At 38.3% G+C, this 22,112-nt stretch overlaps 1 non-coding gene and 1 pseudogene across 1 annotated transcript; both read left to right on the top strand.

The window, feature by feature from the left end:
- The first annotated feature begins 10,366 nt into the window (after positions 1–10,366).
- Positions 10,367–10,474, top strand: LOC112704245 (small nucleolar RNA R71). Its single transcript, XR_003154880.1, has one exon. It is a non-coding gene; the product is annotated as a small nucleolar RNA R71 (small nucleolar RNA).
- A 10,162-nt stretch (positions 10,475–20,636) lies between these two features.
- Positions 20,637–21,712, top strand: LOC112703241 (lectin-like; annotated as a pseudogene).
- The last annotated feature ends 400 nt before the right edge of the window (positions 21,713–22,112 follow it).

Consider the following 22,112-nt stretch of genomic DNA (forward strand, 5'->3'; position numbering starts at 1 on the left):
GATTTAAGTTGGTTAAATGGTTTGGATTAAAAAACCAAACCATGAAATTGATGCAATGGGGTTTGGATTTTTTTAAAAAAACTGGTTTTTTTAAAATGGTTTGGTTTCGATTGGGTTTAAAATCCAAAATTTGGATTTTTTGCCCAGCCCTAGTAGCATTTAGAACAGAGACAGAAATGTTAAGCAGCGAAAATAGAACACTCTGGATGGAGTGTTACTGGCGTTGAACGCCAGCTAGGAAGCACGGGCTGGGCGTTCAACGCCTTCATTGAGCAGCATAGCTGGCGTTGAACGCTAGCCAGGGAGCAAATCCTGGGCGTTCAAATGCTAGTGCAGAGGGTAGGAACTCTGAATTCCATAGTCTCTCAAGAACAGTGGGTCCCACAGGCTCTCTACTTACCCCACCTATCATATTTGCTCGAGGGCGAGCAAAACTCTTAAGTTTGGTGTTGCAAAAGCTTTGCTTTTTGACTTCTACCACTCCTACAAAGAGCCATGAAGGAAGAACAACAAAGGCAAAGGAGTGGCATTGAAGAGATCAAGCACCACATTAAAGATGGATTCGTTCTCTTTATCTCCTCTTCTTTTGTATTTTTCTATTTTCTGTTATGTTGTATTGTCTGTTCTCTTGTTCTTATTGCATGATCATTTGCATTGATGTCTTAAAGTTGTAAAATGTTCCATATATCTCTTACCTTGCTTAAAAGAAAATTTAAATTGAAAAGAATTGAGAGATACATGAATTTCAAGTTTATAATAAGAATAGTTCAACTATCTTAATGTGGTGGCATTACTTTTATTTTCTAAATGTATAAATAAACAGTGCATATTTGAATTTGGAATTTTAAAATGTTGGCTCTTGAAAGAATGATGATGAAACTGAAGTATTATTGGTAATCTGAAAAATCTAAATAAATTGATTCTTGAAGCAAGAAAAAGCAGCAAAAGAAAAAGAAAAAGCATGTTGCAAAAGAAAAAAATTAATGCATGCGAAAAAGAAAGAAAAAAATGGCAAAAAAAATATAATAATAATAATAAGCAGAAAAATTCATTACCGCCCAAAAATGCAGAAAAAGGAAGCCAGATTGAAAAAACCATTAACCCTTTAAACCAAAAGGCAAGGCTAAAAAGGATCCAAGGCTTTGAGCATCAATGGATAGGAGGGCATAAAGGAATAAAATCCTAGCCTAAGCAGCTCAACCAAGCTGTCCCTAACCATGTGCTTGTGGCGTGAAGGTGTCAAGTGAAAAGCTTGAGACTGAGCGTTAAAGTCGTGATCCAAAGCAAAAAGTATGTTCTTAAGAACTCTGTACACCAGTATCTGGAGATTCTAGCAAAGCTGAATCACAATCCAAAAGGGTTCACCCAGTTAAAGTGTATGTGGCATTTATGTATCCGGTGGTAATACTGGAAAACAAAGTGCTTAGGGTCACAGCCAAGACTCTAAAAAGCTGTGTTCAAGAATAAAAACGAACTGAACTAGGAGAGTCAATAATATCACCTGGATTTTAAGTTCCTAAAGATGCCAACCATTCTGAATTTCAATGGATAGTGAGATGCCAAAACTATTCAGAAGCAAAAAGCTACTAAGTCCCACTCATCTAATTGAAACTGAGCTTCATTGGAAACTTTGAAATTTATTGTATCTTAATTTTCTTTTCTATCCTACTGTGTTTTAAGTTGCTTGGAGACAAGAAACAGTTTAAGTTTGGTGTTGTGATGAGTGGATATTTTATACGCTTTTTGGCATCATTTTCATATACTTTTTAGTATATTTTGTTTAGTTTTTATTAAGTTTTCATAGGTTTTAGTGTTAAATTCACATTTTTGGATTCTACTATGAGTTTGGGTGTTTTTATGCAATTTTAGGCATTTTCTTGCTGAAATTGAGGAGCTAGAGCAAAAGTCTGATTCAAAGACAGAGAAAGCATTGCAGATGCTGTCCGAATCTGAACTTCTTGCACTCAGAATAGCTTTTCTAGAGCTACAGAAGTTTAAATGGAGCATTCTCAATGGCTATGGAAATTTCGCTTCTATAGATTTCCAGAAATGTATAATAGTCTATACTTTGCTTCAGATTAGAAGGCCCAAAACTAGCGTCCAATGCCAGCCTCCTGCCCCTTTTCAAGCATCTAGTGCCCAAGGAGAAGAGACCAGCATCCAAACACCCAAAGAGGAATCCTTAGCCAGGGTTCAACTCCCTAGAGGCCTCCTAGCACATGGATCTTATCAAAACTCAGCCCAAACACTCACCAAGACGGTCCCAAAAGTGGATTTTAGCACTAAAAAGACTGTTTTACCCTCGCTAGTCATTAGTTTAGTATTTAAAGTAGAAGATCACTCTTTGTTAAGGATCTTCGCCCATCATTTACCATAATTTCGTTTTACACATTGTATTTTCTATCAGTATGAGTTTCTAAACCTCCTAGGTTGAGGGGAAAAGCCCTGCTGAGTTTCATAAATTAATAAAAGATTACTGTTCCTCTTTAATCTATGTTTGATTCTCTATTCTAAGATGTATATTCGTTCTTCATCAATATGAATGCATTGAACTGGCATAAGGTTATCACATTCTACATGGGTTCAGAGTGCATCTTTTATCGGACAATGATGAAGCACCAGCTTTATTATACATCTCTCAGACGGCTAATCCACGACTTCATTGGGGACTTCTCGAGACATCAATTCAACTGATTACGGGGAGATTAGGGTCTCTGTGGTAGAGGCTAGAACCCAAAGTTGCAGCATCCTTCGATCCGAAAGATTCAACCTTGTCTGTGGAGTTTTAAGTAGGATCACCAAGGAGAATGAACTGCAGAAGCTTCACCCTCAATCAGAATGGATCCGTACTAACACTGGGGCCTAGATCTGGAAGAGTATTGGCGGCTGCTCAAACCAGCATCAATCACATACAAACTGCCATAGAAGAAATCATTCACAATTGAAGAAGACAGTAAGACCAGAGTTAATCCAGAAGGATAAAGCATCTCCAAGACTTAACCATCCTCTTTTCATAGTTTACATGACTTTTGAGTTCTGATTACTCTTTTTCTTTATTCCTTTTTAAGCAATTGAAAATAACATACCAACATCTCCTAATCTTTCATTCGCCTGACTAAGACCTGCAAGATAACCATAACTTGCTTCAAACCACAATCCTCGTAGGATCGACCCTGACTAACTCAGGTATTACTTGGATGACCCAGTGCACTTGCTGGTTCAGTTGTACGAAACGTGGGGATTCATGCACCAGCAATACATGAGACATCTTTAAAAATAAACATAAAATATCAAAATAAATACTAAACTAGAACATAATAAAATACTATTAATGATCATGCAAAAGCTTTAAATATAAAATAGGAAACAAGATAAAATACTAAAAAGTAGAAAATAAATAGAAAAGTAGATAATGAAACTTAAACACCTCAATCTTGATGGTTGCTCCCTCTCGGAAATCCTCTCTAGCGCTTCAGCTCCTCCAACTCTTGCCTCGGACTTTGTTGTTCCTCCATTAGCTAATGAAGGAGGGCAGAGTGATCCTGATGCTCTATCCTCAACTGATCAATAGAAGATGTTAGCTCCCAAATAGATGTGGTCAATTGATCCTAATAGTCATGAGGAGGGAAGTAGAATTCTTGAGGCATCTCAGGCTGCTCCTGCTGAGGAGGAGGAACTGGCTCCTGAGGCGGTGCTCATCCAAGCTCCCTGGCATATGGTGGACGAAATTGTGATCTTATTCATTGTAATTGGATTTTAGAAATTGGCACGAGTGGACACAACTCCGTTCAACTAACCAGCAAGTGTACTGGGTCGTCCAAGTAATAAACCTTACGTGAGTAAGGGTCGATCCCACAGAGATTGTTGGTATGAAGCAAGCTATGGTCACCTTGCAAATCTCAGTTAGGCAGAAAAAAGGGGAATTGTGATTATTGGAATAAATAATAAATAAAAAGCAGTAATAAAAGGGATAGAATACTTATGCAGATTCATTGGTGGGAATTTCAGATAAGCGGATGGAGATGCTGTAGAGCCCAAGGACGCCTGCTCTCCTACCGCTTCTACTCAATCCTTCTTACTCCTTTCCATGGCAAGCTTTGTGTAGGGGTTCACTATCAACTGTGGCTACTTTAATCCTCTCGGGAAAATGATCCTATGCGGTTGTCAGTCGCACGGCTAATCGTCTGGAGGCATCACCCATGGCTGATGGCTACATCCCATCCTCGCAGTGAAAACTAATGCTCACGCACTCTGTCACAGTACGGCTAATCACTGGTTGGTTCCCTCCCCTACTAGAATAGAATCCCTCTTTTGCGTCTGTCACTAACGCCCAGCAGGTTACAAGTTTGAAGCACGTCACAGTCATTCATTATCGGAATCCTACTCGGAACACCACAGACAAGGTTAGACTTTCCGGATTCCCATGATCCTACTCGGAATACCACAGACAAGGTGAGACTTTCCGGATCCTCATAAATGCCGCCATCTATCTAGCTTATACCACGAAGATTCTGTTGGGGAATCTAAGAGATACGCATTCAATCTCTGTTTCATGTAGAACGGAAGTGGTTGTCAATCACGCGCGTTCATAAGTGAGAATGATAATGAGGGTTACTTATCATCACATTCATCATGTTCTTGGGTACGAATGAATATCTTGGAATAAGAATAAGAGAGATTTGAATAAAAGAAAATAGAATTGCATTAATACTTGAGGTACAGCAGAGCTCCACACCCTTAATCTATGGTGTGCAGAAACTCCACCGTTGAAAATACATAAGTGAAAGAGGTTCAGGCATGGCCAAATGGCCAGCCCTCTCCATAATCAAGTGACCGAATGATCAAAGACTTAAAGTGGTCAAAAGATGTCTAATACAATAGATAAATGTTCTATATATACTTAGGCTAGCTCCTAGGGTTTACATGAGTAAGTAATTGATGCATAAATCCACTTCCGGGGCCCACTTGGTGTATGCTTGGGCTGAGCTTGATCATTCCACGAGTTAAGGCATTTCTTGGCGTCAAACTTCAGGTTATGACGTGTTTTAGGCGTTCAACTCCGGATCATGACGTTTTTCTGGCGTTTAACTCCAGACAGCAGCATGAACTTGGCGTTCAACGCCAAGTTACGTCGTCATTCTTCAAATAAAGTATGGACTATTATATATTGCTGGAAAGCCCTGGATGTCTACTTTCCAACTCCGTTGAGAGCGCGCCAATTGGAGTTCTGTAGCTCCAGGAAATCCATTTCGAGTGCAGGAAGGTCAGATTCCAACAGCATCAGCAGTCCTTTTGTCAGCCTTCTTCAGAGTTTTGCTCAAATCCCTCAATTTCAGTCAGAATTTACCTGAAATCACAGAAAAACACACAAACTCATAGTAAAGTCCAGAAATGTGAATTTAACATAAAAACTAATGAAAACATCCCTAAAAGTAGCTTAAACTTACTAAAAACTATATAAAAATAATGCCAAAAAGCGTATAAATTATCCGCTCATCACAACACCAAACTTAAATTGTTGCTTGTCCCCAAGCAACTGAAAATCAAATAGGATAAAAAGAAGAGAATATACTATAAAGTCCAAAATATCAATGAATATTAATTTAATTACATGAGCGGGACTTGTAGCTTTTTGCTTTTGAACAGTTTTGGCATCTCACTTTTTCCTTTGAAGTTTAGAGTGATTGGCTTCTCTAGGAATTTAGAATTTCAGATAGTGTTATTGACTTTCCTAGTTAGGCATGTTGATTCTTGAACACAGCTACTTTATGAGTCTTGGCTGTGGCCCTAAGCACTTTGTCTTCCAGTATTACCACCGGATACACAAATGCCACAGACATATAACTGGGTGAACCTTTTCAGATTGTGACTTAGCTTTGCTAAAGTCCCCAGTTAGTGGTGTCCAGAGCTCTTAAGCACACTCTTTAGCTTTGGATCACGACTTTAACCATTCAGTCTCAAGCTTTTCACTTGGACCTTCATGACACAAGCACATGGTTAGGGACAGCTTGATTTAGCCGCTTAGGCCTGGATTTTAATTTCCTTGGGCCCTCCTATCCATTAATGCTCAAAGCCTTGGATCCTTGCTTTAAAATTTTCGCCACTTTTTTTTTTCACTGCTTTTTCTTGCTTCAAGAATCAATTTCATGATGTTTTTCAGATCATCAATAACATTTCTCTTTGTTCATCATTCTTTCAAGCACCAACAATTTTAACACTCATAAACAACAAGATCAAAGATATGCACTGTTCAAGCATTCATTCAGAAAACAAAAAGTATTGCCACCACATCAATATAATTAAATTAAATTCACTAATAATTTCGAAAATTATGTACTTCTTGTTCTTTTGAATTAAAACATTTTTCTTTTAAGAGAGGTGAAGGACTAATGGATTTTATTTATAGCTTTAAGGCATGGTTACACACTAATGATCATGAAGTAGAAACACAAAAACATAGATAAACACAATACTTAAAAACCAAAAACAGAAAGAAAATAAAGAACAAGGAATGAATCCACCTCTAGTGGCGTCTTCTTCTTGAAGGACCAATGATGTTCTTCAACTCTTCTATGTCCCTTCCTTGCCTTTGTTGCTCCTCCCTCATTGCTCTTTGATCTTCTCTTATTTCTTGGAGAGTGAGGGCGTGTTCATGGTGTTCTACCCTTAATTGTTCAACATTATGGCTCAAGTCTTCCAAAGAGGTACTAAGTTGCTCCCAATAGTTGTTGGGAGGAAAGTGCATTCCTTGAGGCATTTGTTGATGATGAACTTCCTCATGTTCTTCTTGAGGGCCGTGAGGAACTTCTCTTGTTTGCTCCATCCTCTTCTTTGTGATGGGCTTGTCTTCTTCAATGGAGACATCTCCATCTATGATAACTCCAGCTGAGTAACATAAATGGCATATAAGGTGGGGGAAGGCTAGCCGTGCCATGTATGAAGGCTTGTCAGCTATTTTGTAGAGTTCATTGGAGATGACTTCATGAACTTCCACTTCCTCTCCAATCATGATGCTATGAATCATGATGGCCCGATCCACAGTAACTTCAGATCGGTTGCTTGTAGGGATGATGGATCTTTGGATGAACTCCAACCATCCTCTAGCTACAGGCTTGAGGTCCAGTCTTCTTAGTTGGACCGGTTTGCCTTTGGAGTCTATTCTCCATTGGGCGCCTTCCACACATATGTCCGCAAGGACTTGGTCCAACCTTCGATTAAAGTTGACCCTTCTTGTGTAGGGGCGTTCATCACCTTGCATCATGGGTAAATGAAACGCCAACCTCACATTTTCCGGACTGAAATCTAAGTATTTCCCCCGAACCATTGTGAGATAGTTCTTTGGATTCGGGTTCATACTTTGATCATGGTTCCTAGTGATCCATGCATTGGCATAGAACTCTTGAACCATCAATATTCTGACTTGTTGCATGGGGTTGGTTATGACTTCCCAACCACTTCTTTGGATTTCATGTCGGATTTCCGGATACTCATTCTTTTTGAGCTTGAAAGGGACCTCGGGGATCACCTTCTTCTTTGCCACAACATCATAGACGTGGTCTTGATGGCTTTTGGAGATGAATCTCTCCTTCTCCCATGACTCGGAAGTGGAAGCTTTTGCCTTCCCTTTTCCTTTTCTTGAGGATACTCCGGTCTTGGGTGCCATTGATGGTGAATGAAAAATAAAAAGCTTAGGCTTTTTACCACACCAAACTTTAAAATTTGCTCGTCCTCGAGCAAAAAAGAAAAGAAGAGTAGAAGAAGAAGAAGAGAATTTGGAAGAGAGGGAGAGGGGTGAGTTCGGCTATATGAGAGAAGAAGGGGTTTGTGTTGTGTGAAAATGAAGAAGAAAGGAGAGGTATTTATAGGGAGAGGGAGGGTGGGAGTTCGGCCATTTTGGGTGGGAAAGGGTGGGAAAATTGAATTTGAATGTAATGGAGGTAGGTGGGGTTTATGGGGAAGAGTGGGTTGATGTGAATGGTGAATGGGGTAATTGGGAAGAGGAATTGAGGTGATTGGTGAAGGTTTTTGGGAAAGTGTGACATTGAAAATGAGATTTGGATTAGGAGAGTGTGATTAGGATTAAAAGAAAAGGTAGGTGGGGATCCTGTGGGGTCCACAGATCCTGAGGTGGGGATCCTGTGGGGTCCACAGATCCTGAGGTGAAAAGAAATACCATTCCTTCACCCTATAGGCGTGTAAATTGCCTTCATGCATCATTCTGGCGTTCAAACGCCCATTGGTGCATGTTCTGGGCGTTAAACGCCCATGTAATGCATGTTCCTGGCGTTGAACGCCAGTTTCATGCTTGTTTCTGGCGTTCAGCGCCAGATTGTCCTCTGTATGCACATCCTGGCATTAAACGCCAGGTTGTTGCTTGTTTTGGGCGTTCAGCGCCAGAAAGATGCTCTGTTCTGGCGTTGAACGCCAGCCAGATGCATCTTACTGGCGTTGAACGCCAGTCTGCGCTACCTCCAGGGTGAAAAATTTTTTTCTTCTGTTTTTGACTCTGTTTTTAATTTCTTTGATTTTTTCGTGACTCCTCATGATCATGTACCTAATTCAACACAAAAATAACACTAAAACAAAATAAAATAAAATTAGATAAATAAAATTGGGTTGCCTCCCAACAAGCGCTTCTTTAATGTCAATAGCTTGACAGTGGCTCTTATGGAGCCACAAGATGATCAGGTCAATTTTAGTGTGTAGTCCCCACACCAAACTTAGAGTTTGGATATGGAGTTTGAACACCAAACTTAGAGTTTGGTTGTGGCCTCACAACACCAAACTTAGAGTTTGACTGTGTGGGCTCTTCTTGACCTTGAACTGAGAGAAGCTCTTCATGCTTACTCTCTTTTGTCACAGAGGGATGGCCATGTGCCTTAAACACAAGGTAGTCCCCATTCAATTGAAGGACTAACTCACCTCTATTGACATCTATCACAGCTCCTGCTGTGGCTAGGAAAGGTCTTCCTAGGATGATGCATTCATCATCTTCCTTCCTAGTATCTAGGATTATGAAATCAGCAGGGATGTAAAGGCCTTCAACCTTCACTAGTACGTCCTCTACTGTCCCATAAGCTTGTCTCATGGACTTGTCTGCCAATTGTAATGAGAACAAGGCAGGTTGTACCTCAATGATTCCCAGCTTCTCCATTACAGAGAGTGGCATCAGATTTATCCCTGACCCAAGATCACATAGAGCTTTTTCAAAGCTCATGGTGCCAATGGTGCAAGGTATTAAGAATTTGCCAGGATCTTGTTTCTTTTGAGGTAGAGTTTCCTGAATCCAAGTATCTAATTCACTAATGAGCAAGGGAGGTTCACTTTCCCAAGTCTCATTACCAAATAGCTTGGCATTCAGCTTCATGATAGCTCCTAGATATTGAGCAACTTGCTCTCCAGTCACGTCTTCATCCTCTTCAGAGGATGGATATTCTTCAGAGCTCATGAATGGCAGAAGGAGATTTAATGGAATCTCTATGGTCTCTAATTGAGCCTCAGATTCCTCATGATCCTTAATAGGAAACTCCTTCTTGCTTGAGGAACGTCCCAGGAGGTCTTCCTCACTGGGATTTTCGTCCTCCTCCTCCCCTATGCATTCGGCCACTTTGATTAAATCAATGGCCTTGCACTCTCCTTTTGGATTTTCTTCTGTATTGCTTGGGAGAGTACTGGGAGGAGTTTCAATAACTTTCTTACTCAGCTGGCCCACTTGTGCTTCCAGATTTCTGATGGAAGATCTGGTTTCATTCATGAAACTAAAAGTGGCCTTTGACAGATCAGAGACTATATTGGCTAAATTAGAATTGTTTTGTTCAGAGTTCTCTGTCTGTTGCTGAGAAGATGATGGATATGGCTTACTATTGTTCAGCCTATTGCGTCCACCATTATTAAAGCCTTGTTGAGGCTTTTGTTGATCCTTCCAGGAGAAATTTGGATGATTTCTCCATGATGGGTTATAGGTGTTTCCATAAGGTTCACCCAGATAATTAACCTCTGCCATGGCAGGGTTCTCAGGATCATAAGCTTCTTCAGAAGCTGCCTCTCTAGTACTGTTGGATGCATGTTGCAATCCATTCAGATTTTGAGAGATTATGTTGACCTGTTGAGTCAACACTTTGTTCTGAGCCAATATGGCATTCAGAGCATCAATTTCAAGAACTCCTTTCTTCTGAGGGACCCCATTATTCACGGAATTCCTCTCAGAGGTATACATGAACTGGTTGTTTGCAACCATGTCAATGAGTTCTTGTGCCTCTTCAGGCGTTTTCTTCAGGTGAATAGATCCACCTGCAGAATGGTCCAGTGACATTTTCGAAAATTCAGAGAGACCATAATAGAATATATCTAATAGGGTCCATTCTGAAAACATGTCAAATGGACATCTTTTGGTCAACTGCTTGTATCTTTCCCAAGCTTCATAAAGGGATTCACCATCTTTTTGTTTGAAGGTTTGAACATCCACTCTTAGCTTGCTCAGCTTTTGAGGAGGAAAGAATTTATCCAAGAAGGCAGTGACCAGCTTATCCCATGAGTCCAGGCTATCCTTAGGTTGTGAATCCAACCATATTCTAGCTCTGTCTCTTACAGCAAAAGGGAAAAGCATGAGTCTGTAGACTTCAGGATTAACTCCATTCGTCTTTACAGTGTCACATACCTGCAAGAACTCAGTTAAGAACTGATAAGGATCTTCAGATGGAAGTCCATAAAACTTGCAGTTTTGTTGCATTAATGCAACTAGTTGAGGCTTAAGCTCAAAGTTATTGGCTCCAATGGCAGGAATGGAGATGCTTCTCCCATCAAACTTGGATGTTGGCTTTGTGAAGTCACCAAGCATTCTCCTTGCATTATTATTATTATTATTTTCGGCTGCCATGTCCTTCTCTTGTTCGAAAATTTCTAAAAGGTTGTTTCTGGATTGTTGTAATTTAGCTTCTCTTAATTTTCTCTTCAGAGTCCTTTCAGGTTCTGGATCAACTTCAACAAGAGTGCCCTTTTCCCTGTTCCTGCTCATATGAAAGAGAAGAAAACAAGAAAAGAAAAAGGAATCCTCTATGTCACAGTATAGAGATTCCCTTATGTTAGTAGAAGAAGAAAGGGGTATAAGAAAGAAGAAGGATGGATTCGGATTTTTGGATGAGGAGAGGTGAAGAGAAGTGTTAGTAATTAAATAATTAAATAGAAAAAGAAAAGAGAGGGAGAAATTCGAAAATAATTTTTGAAAAAGAGGTTAGTAATTTTCGAAAATCAAAGACAAAATATAATTAAAATTAAAATTTAAAACAAAAAGAATTTTTTGAAAAAGAGAGGGAAAAGTAGTTAGGTGGTTTTGAAAAAGATAAGAAACAAACAAAAAGTTAGTTAGTTGATTGAAAAAGATTTGAAATCAAATTTTGAAAAAGATAAGAGGATAAGAAGTTAGATAAGATATTTTGAAATCAAATTTTGAAAAAGATAAAAATTTTTTTGAAAAAGATAAGATAAAAGATAAAAAGATAAGATAAAAATTTTAATAAAAAGATATTTTGAAAAAGATTTAATTTTTAAAAAGACTTAACTAACAAGAAACTACAAGATAAGATTCTAGAATTTAAAGATTGAACCTTTCTTAACAAGAAAGTAACAAACTTCAAATTTTTGAACCAATCACATTAATTGTTAGCATATTTTCGAAAATTTGATATAAAGATAAGAAAAAGATTTTGAAAATATTTTGAAAAATAATTTTGAAATTTTCGAAAATGATAAAAAAAATGAAAAAGATATGATTTTTGAAAAAGATTTTAAAAAGATAAGATTTTTAAAATTGAAATTTTGACTTGACTTGTAAGAAACAACTAATTTTAAAAATTTTTGACCAAGTCAACCCAAAATTTCGAAATTTTGGAGGGAAATAAGGAAAAGATATTTTTTTGATTTTTTTGAATTTTTAATTATGAAAGAGAAAAACAACAAAAAATATTCAATGCATGAAATTTTTAGATCAAAACAATGAATGCATGCAAGAATGCTATGAATGTCAAGATGAACACCAAGAACATTTTGAAGATCATGATGAACATCAAGAACATAATTTTGAAAAATTTTTGATGCAAAGAAAATATGCAGGACACCAAACTTAGAAATCTTTAATGCATGAAAAATATGAATGCAAAGATGCACATGAAAAACAACAAAAGACACAAAACAAGAAATCATCAAGATCAAACAAGAAGACTTGTCAAGAACAACTTGAAGATCATGAAGAACACTATGAATGCATGAGATTTTCGAAAATTGCAAGAAAAATTTTTAAAAGCATGCAATTGATACCAAACTTAAAAATTGACTCAAGACTCAAACAAGAAACACAAAATATTTTTTATTTTTATGATTTTCTAATTTTTTTGTATTTTTATTGATTTTTTTCGAAAAAACATTTTTGGAAAACGAAAAAGGAAAGAAAAAATTTTGAAAAAGATTTTTGAAAAGAAAGTTACCTAATCTGAGCAACAAGATGAACCGTCAGTTGTCCATACTCGAACAATCCCCGGCAACGGCGCCAAAAACTTGGTGGACGAAATTGTGATCTTATTCATTGTAATTGGATTTTAGAAATTGGCACGAGTGGACACAACTCCGTTCAACTAACCAGCAAGTGTACTGGGTCGTCCAAGTAATAAACCTTACGTGAGTAAGGGTCGATCCCACAGAGATTATTGGTATGAAGCAAGCTATGGTCACCTTGCAAATCTCAGTTAGGTAGAAAAAAGGGGAATTGTGATTATTGGAATAAATAATAAATAAAAAGCAGTAATAAAAGGGATAGAATACTTATGCAGATTCATTGGTGGGAATTTCAGATAAGCGGATGGAGATGCTGTAGAGCCCAAGGACGCCTGCTCTCCTACCGCTTCTACTCAATCCTTCTTACTCCTTTCCATGGCAAGCTTTGTGTAGGGGTTCACTATCAACTGTGGCTACTTTCATCCTCTCGGGAAAATGATCCTATGCGGTTGTCAGTCGCACGGCTAATCGTCTGGAGGCATCACCCATGGCTGATGGCTACATCCCATCCTCGCAGTGAAAACTAATGCTCACGCACTCTGTCACAGTACGGCTAATCACCGGTTGGTTCCCTCCCCTACTAGAATAGAATCCCTCTTTTGCGTCTGTCACTAACGCCCAGCAGGTTACAAGTTTGAAGCACGTCACAGTCATTCATTACCGGAATCCTACTCGGAACACCACAGACAAGGTTAGACTTTCCGGATTCCCATGATCCTACTCGGAATACCACAGACAAGGTGAGACTTTCCGGATCCTCATAAATGCCGCCATCTATCTAGCTTATACCACGAAGATTCTGTTGGGGAATCTAAGAGATACGCATTCAATCTCTGTTTCATGTAGAACGGAAGTGGTTGTCAATCACGCGCGTTCATAAGTGAGAATGATAATGAGGGTTACTTATCATCACATTCATCATGTTCTTGGGTACGAATGAATATCTTGGAATAAGAATAAGAGAGATTTGAATAAAAGAAAATAGAATTGCATTAATACTTGAGGTACAGCAGAGCTCCACACCCTTAATCTATGGTGTGCAGAAACTCCACCGTTGAAAATACATAAGTGAAAGAGGTTCAGGCATGGCCGAATGGCCAGCCCTCTCCATAATCAAGTGACCGAATGATCAAAGACTTAAAGTGGTCAAAAGATGTCTAATACAATAGATAAATGTTCTATATATACTTAGGCTAGCTCCTAGGGTTTACATGAGTAAGTAATTGATGCATAAATCCACTTCCGGGGCCCACTTGGTGTATGCTTGGGCTGAGCTTGATCATTCCACGAGTTAAGGCATTTCTTGGCATCAAACTTCAGGTTATGACGTGTTTTGGGCGTTCAACTCCGGATCATGACGTTTTTCTGGCGTTTAACTCCAGACAGCAGCATGAACTTGGCGTTCAACGCCAAGTTACGTCGTCATTCTTCGAATAAAGTATGGACTATTATATATTGCTGGAAAGCCCTGGATGTCTACTTTCCAACGCCGTTGAGAGCGCGCCAATTGGAGTTCTGTAGCTCCAGAAAATCCATTTCGATTGCAGGGAGGTCAGATTCCAACAGCATCAGCAGTCCTTTTGTCAGCCTTCTTCAGAGTTTTGCTCAAATCCCTCAATTTCAGTCAGAATTTACCTGAAATCACAGAAAAACACACAAACTCATAGTAAAGTCCAGAAATGTGAATTTAACATAAAAACTAATGAAAACATCCCTAAAAGTAGCTTAAACTTACTAAAAACTATATAAAAACAATGCCAAAAAGCGTATAAATTATCCGCTCATCAGCATACTCCATACCCTCCGTGTGATCGGCCTCTCAATGTCAATAGGGGTATCCCCATCAATACAAACTCGGGCATCCTCACACAGGCGGAAGATGAGGTGGGGGAAGGCCAATCTAGCAGAGGTAGAGGCCTTCGCGGCTATGCTATATAACTACTAAGGGATCGCCTGGTTAAAGGCAATACGCTGGGGGAAATTTCTGAGTGATCCAGGCCCAAATCTAACTCATTTCTGAAGCTATTTTATGCAGAATTCAAGATGGGACAAGGGGGGATCAATTAGATAGTGTAGGAAACATGCCTTAGGTTAGTTCTAGAGAGAGAATCTCTCTCTTCTCTCTAGAAATTAAGGTTCTTAGTTTAATTTCCTTTTAGATTTAGGTTTAAATTCTTGTTTTCAATTAGTTTTCCTTGTAATTTCTTGTTCCTACATCTTTGGTCTCTTAACTTTTCTTGTTAATTTTCCTTTTATGCAATTTTTATGTTCATGCACTATTGTTGGATTTGGATTTTCCTTTAATGCAATTTGAGGTTTTATGTTCTTTTCTTGCTTGTTTGACTTGTTATTGCTAATTTCTTGCATTGGGTAGTTGTAGAATTTACTATTTCTTGCAATTTACTATGCTTTCCTTTTATGCTATCCAAGTGTTTGACAAAATGCTTGGTTGGGCTTTAGAGTAGTTTTTGAGCATTCTTGGCTTGGAAAGAGAAATTGAGCAATCTTGAGTCATTAATACCCAATTTAGATTGGTGATCTAGAGTGATTAGTTAGCATTGTTTCCATTAACATCACTTATGGATTGGCATTAACTAGTCCTATTTAACTTTCTCTCAATATGAAGATAACAATATACCTTCTTCCGATATTGGAGATGACGAAATAGGATTAGCTCTTGTTAACTATTGTATGATAATTAATGACTAGGTTAGAAAGCCTTGATTCTCAATCCTTACCATGAATGCCTCTTTTTAGCATTTGTTATCTTTAGTTGATTGATTTAATTTCTTATCATTTAGATTATAGTCTTCTTATATGCAAACCACCCCTTGAAACTCATAACCAATAATGTGCGTACCTCACTACAATTCCTTTGAGAGACAACCCGAGATCTAATACTCTCGGAATTTTTATTGGTTTGCACTTGTGACAAACAAAATTAAACTTTGATTGAGTGTTATTTGTTGGTTTGGAACTATACTTGCAACGAAGTTATTTCCTCTTACCTAGAAGAAATTCTAAACCGACGGTAATGCACTTTCAATACTCGTCAAGCTGCAGATCAAAGCGGACCTCCAAAATCACCTTCTTTTGCTCACAATTTCATTAAAGTGATCCTCGTGGGTCTTGGAGAAAAACCAGGTAAAATCATATGGATCGGATACATGAGACTTAGGGGTGGCAGTGGGACGGGTAGGGGCGGGTTTTTGCCCTACCCGACCCCGTCCCGCCGTCCTGTTATGCGTATATTACCCGCCCCATCAGTACCCGCGGGTAGTAAATTACAGAACCCAAACCCGCCCCTGCGGGTACCCGCCCCACCCCGAGCCGCCCCTATAAAAATTAAATATTTTAATTTTTACCTATTCATATTTGAATTAAGACAAAAATTTAAAATTCATAGACAATTTAAAATACAAACATAAAATTCATACAATGTCATTAGCTAAAATAACTTGAAATTAAAAAATATTGTTAGATCACTACAAATTTAACACCATAATAAAAAAATTACAATATTAGATATAAAAGGAGCTTTAACCCTTAATCTTGATCACTTTCAACATCTTCATCATCTGTAAAAGTTTGCAAATCAAGATTTAAACCTGAACAAATGTGAATGTGAATATTGGTGAGTAATAGAACCAACAAAATAAAAAAGAACAAATATGTCTATACAGAGACTGAATGTGAATATTGGTCAGTAATAGAACCAACAAAATAAAAAAGCTTAATATTGTATTTGCATAGATGATGATTTTACATTGGATGTGTCTACACACTGGACAATCGGGTGATGAACAAATACATTAGAAAAGTTAGTATAGCACCTATTGTGCAGAAGAAGGTGAATTATCACCATGAGTTATTTAGGAATCAATGGATTAAGGTTGTAGAAGTTCTAACAGGGAGATTATCTTATACGGAGGATAGTTCAATAGCAAAAGATAAAAACTCAGAAAACTTTATGTGAAAAATTTGAAAAAGATTTGGATGTAAGTGGTCTAATTACAAACATGATTAAATTCAAATCCACTTGGTGTAATCCCATCCACAGAACCTATCTTCTAAGAAAAAATAATGCCATGGAACTTATAAGATAAACCATGTTTGGGATATTTTGCTGCAGTTTATAGACAAATTTCGTCTCAAGACTTGAATTGCCATATGAACATTATAACAAAGTTCCATTTGTAATAAGAAAGCAACTGGTACTGTGCTTAAAAGTAGAATAGAAAATTAACGAGGAAAACTCTTACTATATAAAAATACTGCTTGGGACATTCTAGAGTAGATATTGGAAATTGGAAGGAACTGATAATAGAGAAATTGCACGTGTATCAAGTATTCAGAAATTGAACCAACAAACATAATGTTCCTATTATCACCCAAAAAACAAAAGAGCTTCTTCTTTGTCTATTCTAATCATACATCCAAAATTAGCCAGAGATTAAACAAATCAAATCATTCTAAAAGAAAAGAAAGGTTGGGATAGGAGCAAGAATAGTACCTGCTCGATGCGGGAAGAATCTGGTGGAGGTGCACGACTTAGAGGCCAGCGGGAGCGCAGAGGCAGAGGATGTGGGACTAAGAGGCGGTGCGGAGGAGGAGCCAGACGAGGCTCGATTCCAATGCAGAGGAGGCACGGGAGTGGCTCGTCTAGTGTGCGACTTGGAGGCCGGAGGGAGCGCAGAGGATGTGGGACTGATAGGTGACGCGGAGGAGGAGCCAGACAAGACTCGATTACGATGCAGAGGAGGCACGGGGGTGGCTCGCCTAGTGCACGACTTGGAGGCTGGAGGCTGGGAGCGCAGAGGATGTGGGACTGAGAGGCGGCGCGGAGGAGGAGCGACAGACGGCTTGAAGGAGACGCGGAAGAGATCGTAGAAGATGCGTTGTGGAGGAGTGGGAATGAGATGATTTTGCGATGGTGATGGTCCTTGGAGAAGCTGAAGAAGACAACGAGGGTTGGGACTGGGAGTTCAGTGAGACAGTGACGGTGGGTGAGGGTGAGAATTAGAAGTGAAATTGTGAGAACCTTAACCATAATTGCTAAAAGTTATATTTATATATATGTACTCCGGGGCGGGTAGGGGCGGGTTAACCCTGAACCCGACCCCGCCTCGCCCCGCTCATCAGACCCGCCACGATTCAGACCCGCCCCGATCGGATAGGGGCGGGGCGGGTACCCGCCGGTACGGGTCCTGCTGCCATCTCTAATGAGGCTTTCCTTTTCTCTTCCTTGAAGATGATTCATCAGTTTTGGGTGCCATGTGAAATATGAGAAGAAAGAAACTTGAGGTGGAAGTTAACCAGTTCACCGGTTAACCAAATAGAAATCTCTCAAAACATAATAGATATAACTTTTATTCTGGAATTGAGAATGCTCTGAAACTTAAAGTAAATGAAACTTGAGTTCGATACAAACACGTGGATATAAAGTTTGCATAAATCTGAGTCCGTTTGTTATATTAATTACTAAATAAAGACTGGTCGCCAAGGAGGCATTAGGCTAAACGAGTCAGGAAAATGAATAAGAGTATAAGTTATCCCTATGAATGTTTAAAGTTAAAAGGTGATGCGGAGGTATGCTTAGTAACATGGTGATGCAGAGGTATACGTATTTATAAGGTGATGCGGAGGCATGATAAAAGGAAAGAAAATGAGAAACCATGAATGGATAATGATTCATGAGAACTGTTTGTTTGAATGGGCCTTTGTGCCAAAGTGTTAATGTGGAAGTGCCCGCCTAACTGATAGCTTAAGGTTGCTAATGTGGGAATGTCTGCCTAACTGATAGCATAATTTATGTTGAAGTGTCCGCCTGACTGATAGCCTAAGATTGCTAATGCAGGAATGTTCGCCTAACTGATAGCCTGTTTCTACCGTGATGCCAAGATATCCTAACTAACATGGGTTCACCCATGATGATAATTGTGCTAGACTGACATGGTAAAGAGACCATATTCGGGGTTCGCCCCGAGTAACGCCGGGTTGTGGGTAGATAACCAACGCATGAACTCATGGCCTGCACTAGGAACAAGCATGCATCATAAATTGTTTGCGCATTTGATTGTGATTGTTTACTGTTCATTCTTTCTACTACGTGCTATTTGCTTTTTGTTAATTTTCCATTCTCTGGTTTTTGTTTGTTTTTAAAGTTGTATAATTACAATTTCTCCAAAACTTAGATTAAGATAGTAAAACTAGGAACAATAGCGATAGAGAATAGCATAAAAAGCGGCATTAACTCCAACGGAAGATGCAAAGAAAGAGTTATGATAGAGACGCGATACGGAAGTAGCCGAGAGGCTTAGCAAGTGAGTTATTACGATAGAGTCAGAATTCTAGGTTTCACGAGAGAGATGTATTTTCACAGTGTCACCTTACTGGGAACCATATAGGTTCTCAACCCTTCCTTTTCCTTTTCCCCCCAGATGGAGGATCTCGACTTGTCTGCCACCACTGGAGTTCTATTCAGAGAGGTACCAGAGGAGCACGTGTTTTCGGACCCTACAAGAGATGCTTGAGACTAGTCCTGAGATTATGCATGTAGACTTGTGCCCCGATGGTGAGAAGAATATAGGATAGATGGTCTTTATTCCTTAGACTTTTGCTTTTCCTCACTTTTATAGCATTTTTTCGGGGTAAAGCTTGATATTTTCTTTTCTTTGTTAGTCCAGATACCAGCTTAGGAGTTTTCTATATGAACTAGGTATCTGGGAAGTTGTCAGTTATACACAAGTCTATATATATATAAGCATGCTAAGTTGTATGAACTAACTTGAGGTGTATATATGTATGAAGGTTTTTGTGATCTTGATACTAATTTAATTTTGCTGTTAGCTTGGTGTTTATTTTATAATGTATATCTCTGAAGATGTTTATGGTTTTGCTAATAGGTTTGTTAAGAAAGAAAAAAATAAGCTAACATACGCGATTCCGTTAGTACGAAAGGCTCATATGTAATAAATATTACCAAGTCTAGAGTGTTATAGGGCTACTGAAAAGTAACACTTGATGACTGGTAATGATTCTGACCTGCCGGAAATTAGGATGTTACAGACATCATATTGATCCTTGAATCCTTTTTAATACTAAGTCAACGAACAAAGTGTTGAGATGGATGTGACTTACCATGTTGGACACAGGGCTAAACCATGTCATTTCATTTTGGAGTTTAAACAAGAAAAAACAAGAAGACGAAGAAGAATTTATATGATGTGTAAACTGTTTTATCTCTCCTTATTCCAAAACGACCTTTCTCAAACATCAAAATGAAACTACTTTGTTTAGCTCTATGTCTAGCATAGCAAATCAGAGTTAACTTAGCATCTTGTTTGTTGACTCGATGTCGAAAAGGGTCTAAAAATCAATATAGTGTTTGGAGCTGGATCTCGAAAACTAGTATAGTTTATTAGGTCAACTTGTTTATCAGCTAAAAAGACAAGTTTAACTTAAAAATTTAAGAGTTTAAGGATTAATCTGTTGTGGAACAAAGTTCCATTTAAGGATTTGCCACAGGCATGCACAAGGTAAGATTCAAACCCTAGCACTTGCTTAAGCGGACTAGTGAGCTAACCACTAGACCAACTCAACTTGCTTTATTTTTTATTTTAATTACTTAATAAAAAAGGGTGAATACCTATACCGACCTTTGATAATTTCTTTGAAGGACCACAAGACGCCCAATAAAAAAAATACTCTTTTCGGCTCTTGATATTTAACTTTGTGGACCGGTTAGCTCTTCCGTCAATGATCTCTCTCCGGATCATGTTTATGTGATACATTAATCACTAATATTTGACAGAAAGGCTAACCAGTCTCAATGAAATAAAGATAAAGGACTGAACAAAATTTTTTTTTAAAGATTTTCAAGTAATTCCGTTAAGATTTTTTTTCCTAATAAAAAGCTTTAAATTTTTTCAAAAAGAAGTGGTTGCAGACTAGTCCACCGGCCCATTAGTTCGGCAACGAAAGCAAGGCGGGTTTGTTTATTTTAACCCCAAAAATTGGCAGAATAGGATGGTCCGGCCCATTTGCCACCCCAATCTTGTCTCATTAGTTAGGCACCACTATAAATATAGAGAGGAGTGCTAAACCTTCGATGCCAAACTATCCACATTATTGCTCATTATATCACTCACCATAAGATCCTGTTCCAACCTTAACCAAAGCCATGTCTTCTACCTCTTTTACCTTCAACAAATTTGAGTTTAATAACGAGAAGGACCTCATCTTCCAAGGAGATGCATCCATCTCAAAAAACAATGTCTTAAACCTCACCAAAGTGGACCAAAATGGGTTACCACTAGGTACTAGTGTTGGCAGAGTCTTGTACTCTGCTCCTATTCACCTCTTCAGTAGCTCTGCTTTGGCCTCAAGCTTTGAAACCACCTTCACCTTCCGGATCTCATCAAACAACTCTAATAACGTCGGTGACGGCCTTGCATTTTTCATTGCCGCACCGGAAACTACCATCCCCCCGGTTCCAACGGCAGATTACTCGGTCTCTTCAGTGGCCCGTACACAACTGATAAAGTAGTTGCTGTTGAATTTGATACTTATCCTAACCGCGACATTGGGGATCCAGATTTTACCCACATCGGGATTGATATCAACACTCTAAAATCATCTGCGGTTGGTAAGTGGAGCGTGCAAAGTGGAGCAATAGCCACTGCATACATATCCTATGACTCTGTTTCTAAGATACTAAGTGTTATCTCTTCATACCCAAACGCGGCTCCAGTAACGGTTACTCATGCTTTTGACCTGGACAAGACACTTCCTGAATGGGTTCGGGTTGGGTTTTCTGGCTCCACTGGGCTATTCTCGCAGACAAATGATATTCTATCCTGGTCTTTCAGGTCAACGTTGACCACCAACAACATTGTGTAGGAACCATGGATGTTCAAGTGTTGTCTTAAGGTCCTCACTCTTCTCAATTTGCCAATAAGGACAAAGTAGTGTAGTCCATTGTTGTTGTTTCTGCTTTTCAGTGTGTAGCATACTCTTCAAATTTGTGTTGTCTCTTTCCTTTCAATTATCTATGACGAGAAAGGTTGTAGCTTGGATGGGGTTTCATCCAATTGAAGTGCTATACCGCTAAATGTTGCTTAATTGGTTAACTTTGTTCTTGGAATAAAAAAGCATGTTCGATGAAGTATACTTGGATTAAACATGTAAATTAATTTTCAGAGAATTTTAGATTGGATATTTTAAATTTTAATAATATTTTATTATTTTAGGAATTTTTAAAATAAATTAATCTCTTTATAAAAAGATTAATTTTTAAAATAATATTTTTGGATTTAATTATTTTATTATAAAAATTATTAGAGAATTATTTATTTAATACATATTGAAAATTGTATAGAAAATAATGAGTAATCTATCTTGTAGAAATAATTATTAAAAATTTTTAAGTAACAAAAATTTATTGAAAATTAAAATATTCAATTTTAAATTAATTAAAGACTAATTTAAATGTTTGCTAAATATAGTCCAACACACACGAGTTTAAAAAAAAATAAAAAATATCAGAATAAGTATTTAAGGAGAGT

Source organism: Arachis hypogaea, chromosome 7 (genome assembly GCF_003086295.3).
Source record: "Arachis hypogaea cultivar Tifrunner chromosome 7, arahy.Tifrunner.gnm2.J5K5, whole genome shotgun sequence".
Lineage (NCBI taxonomy): Eukaryota > Viridiplantae > Streptophyta > Magnoliopsida > Fabales > Fabaceae > Arachis > Arachis hypogaea.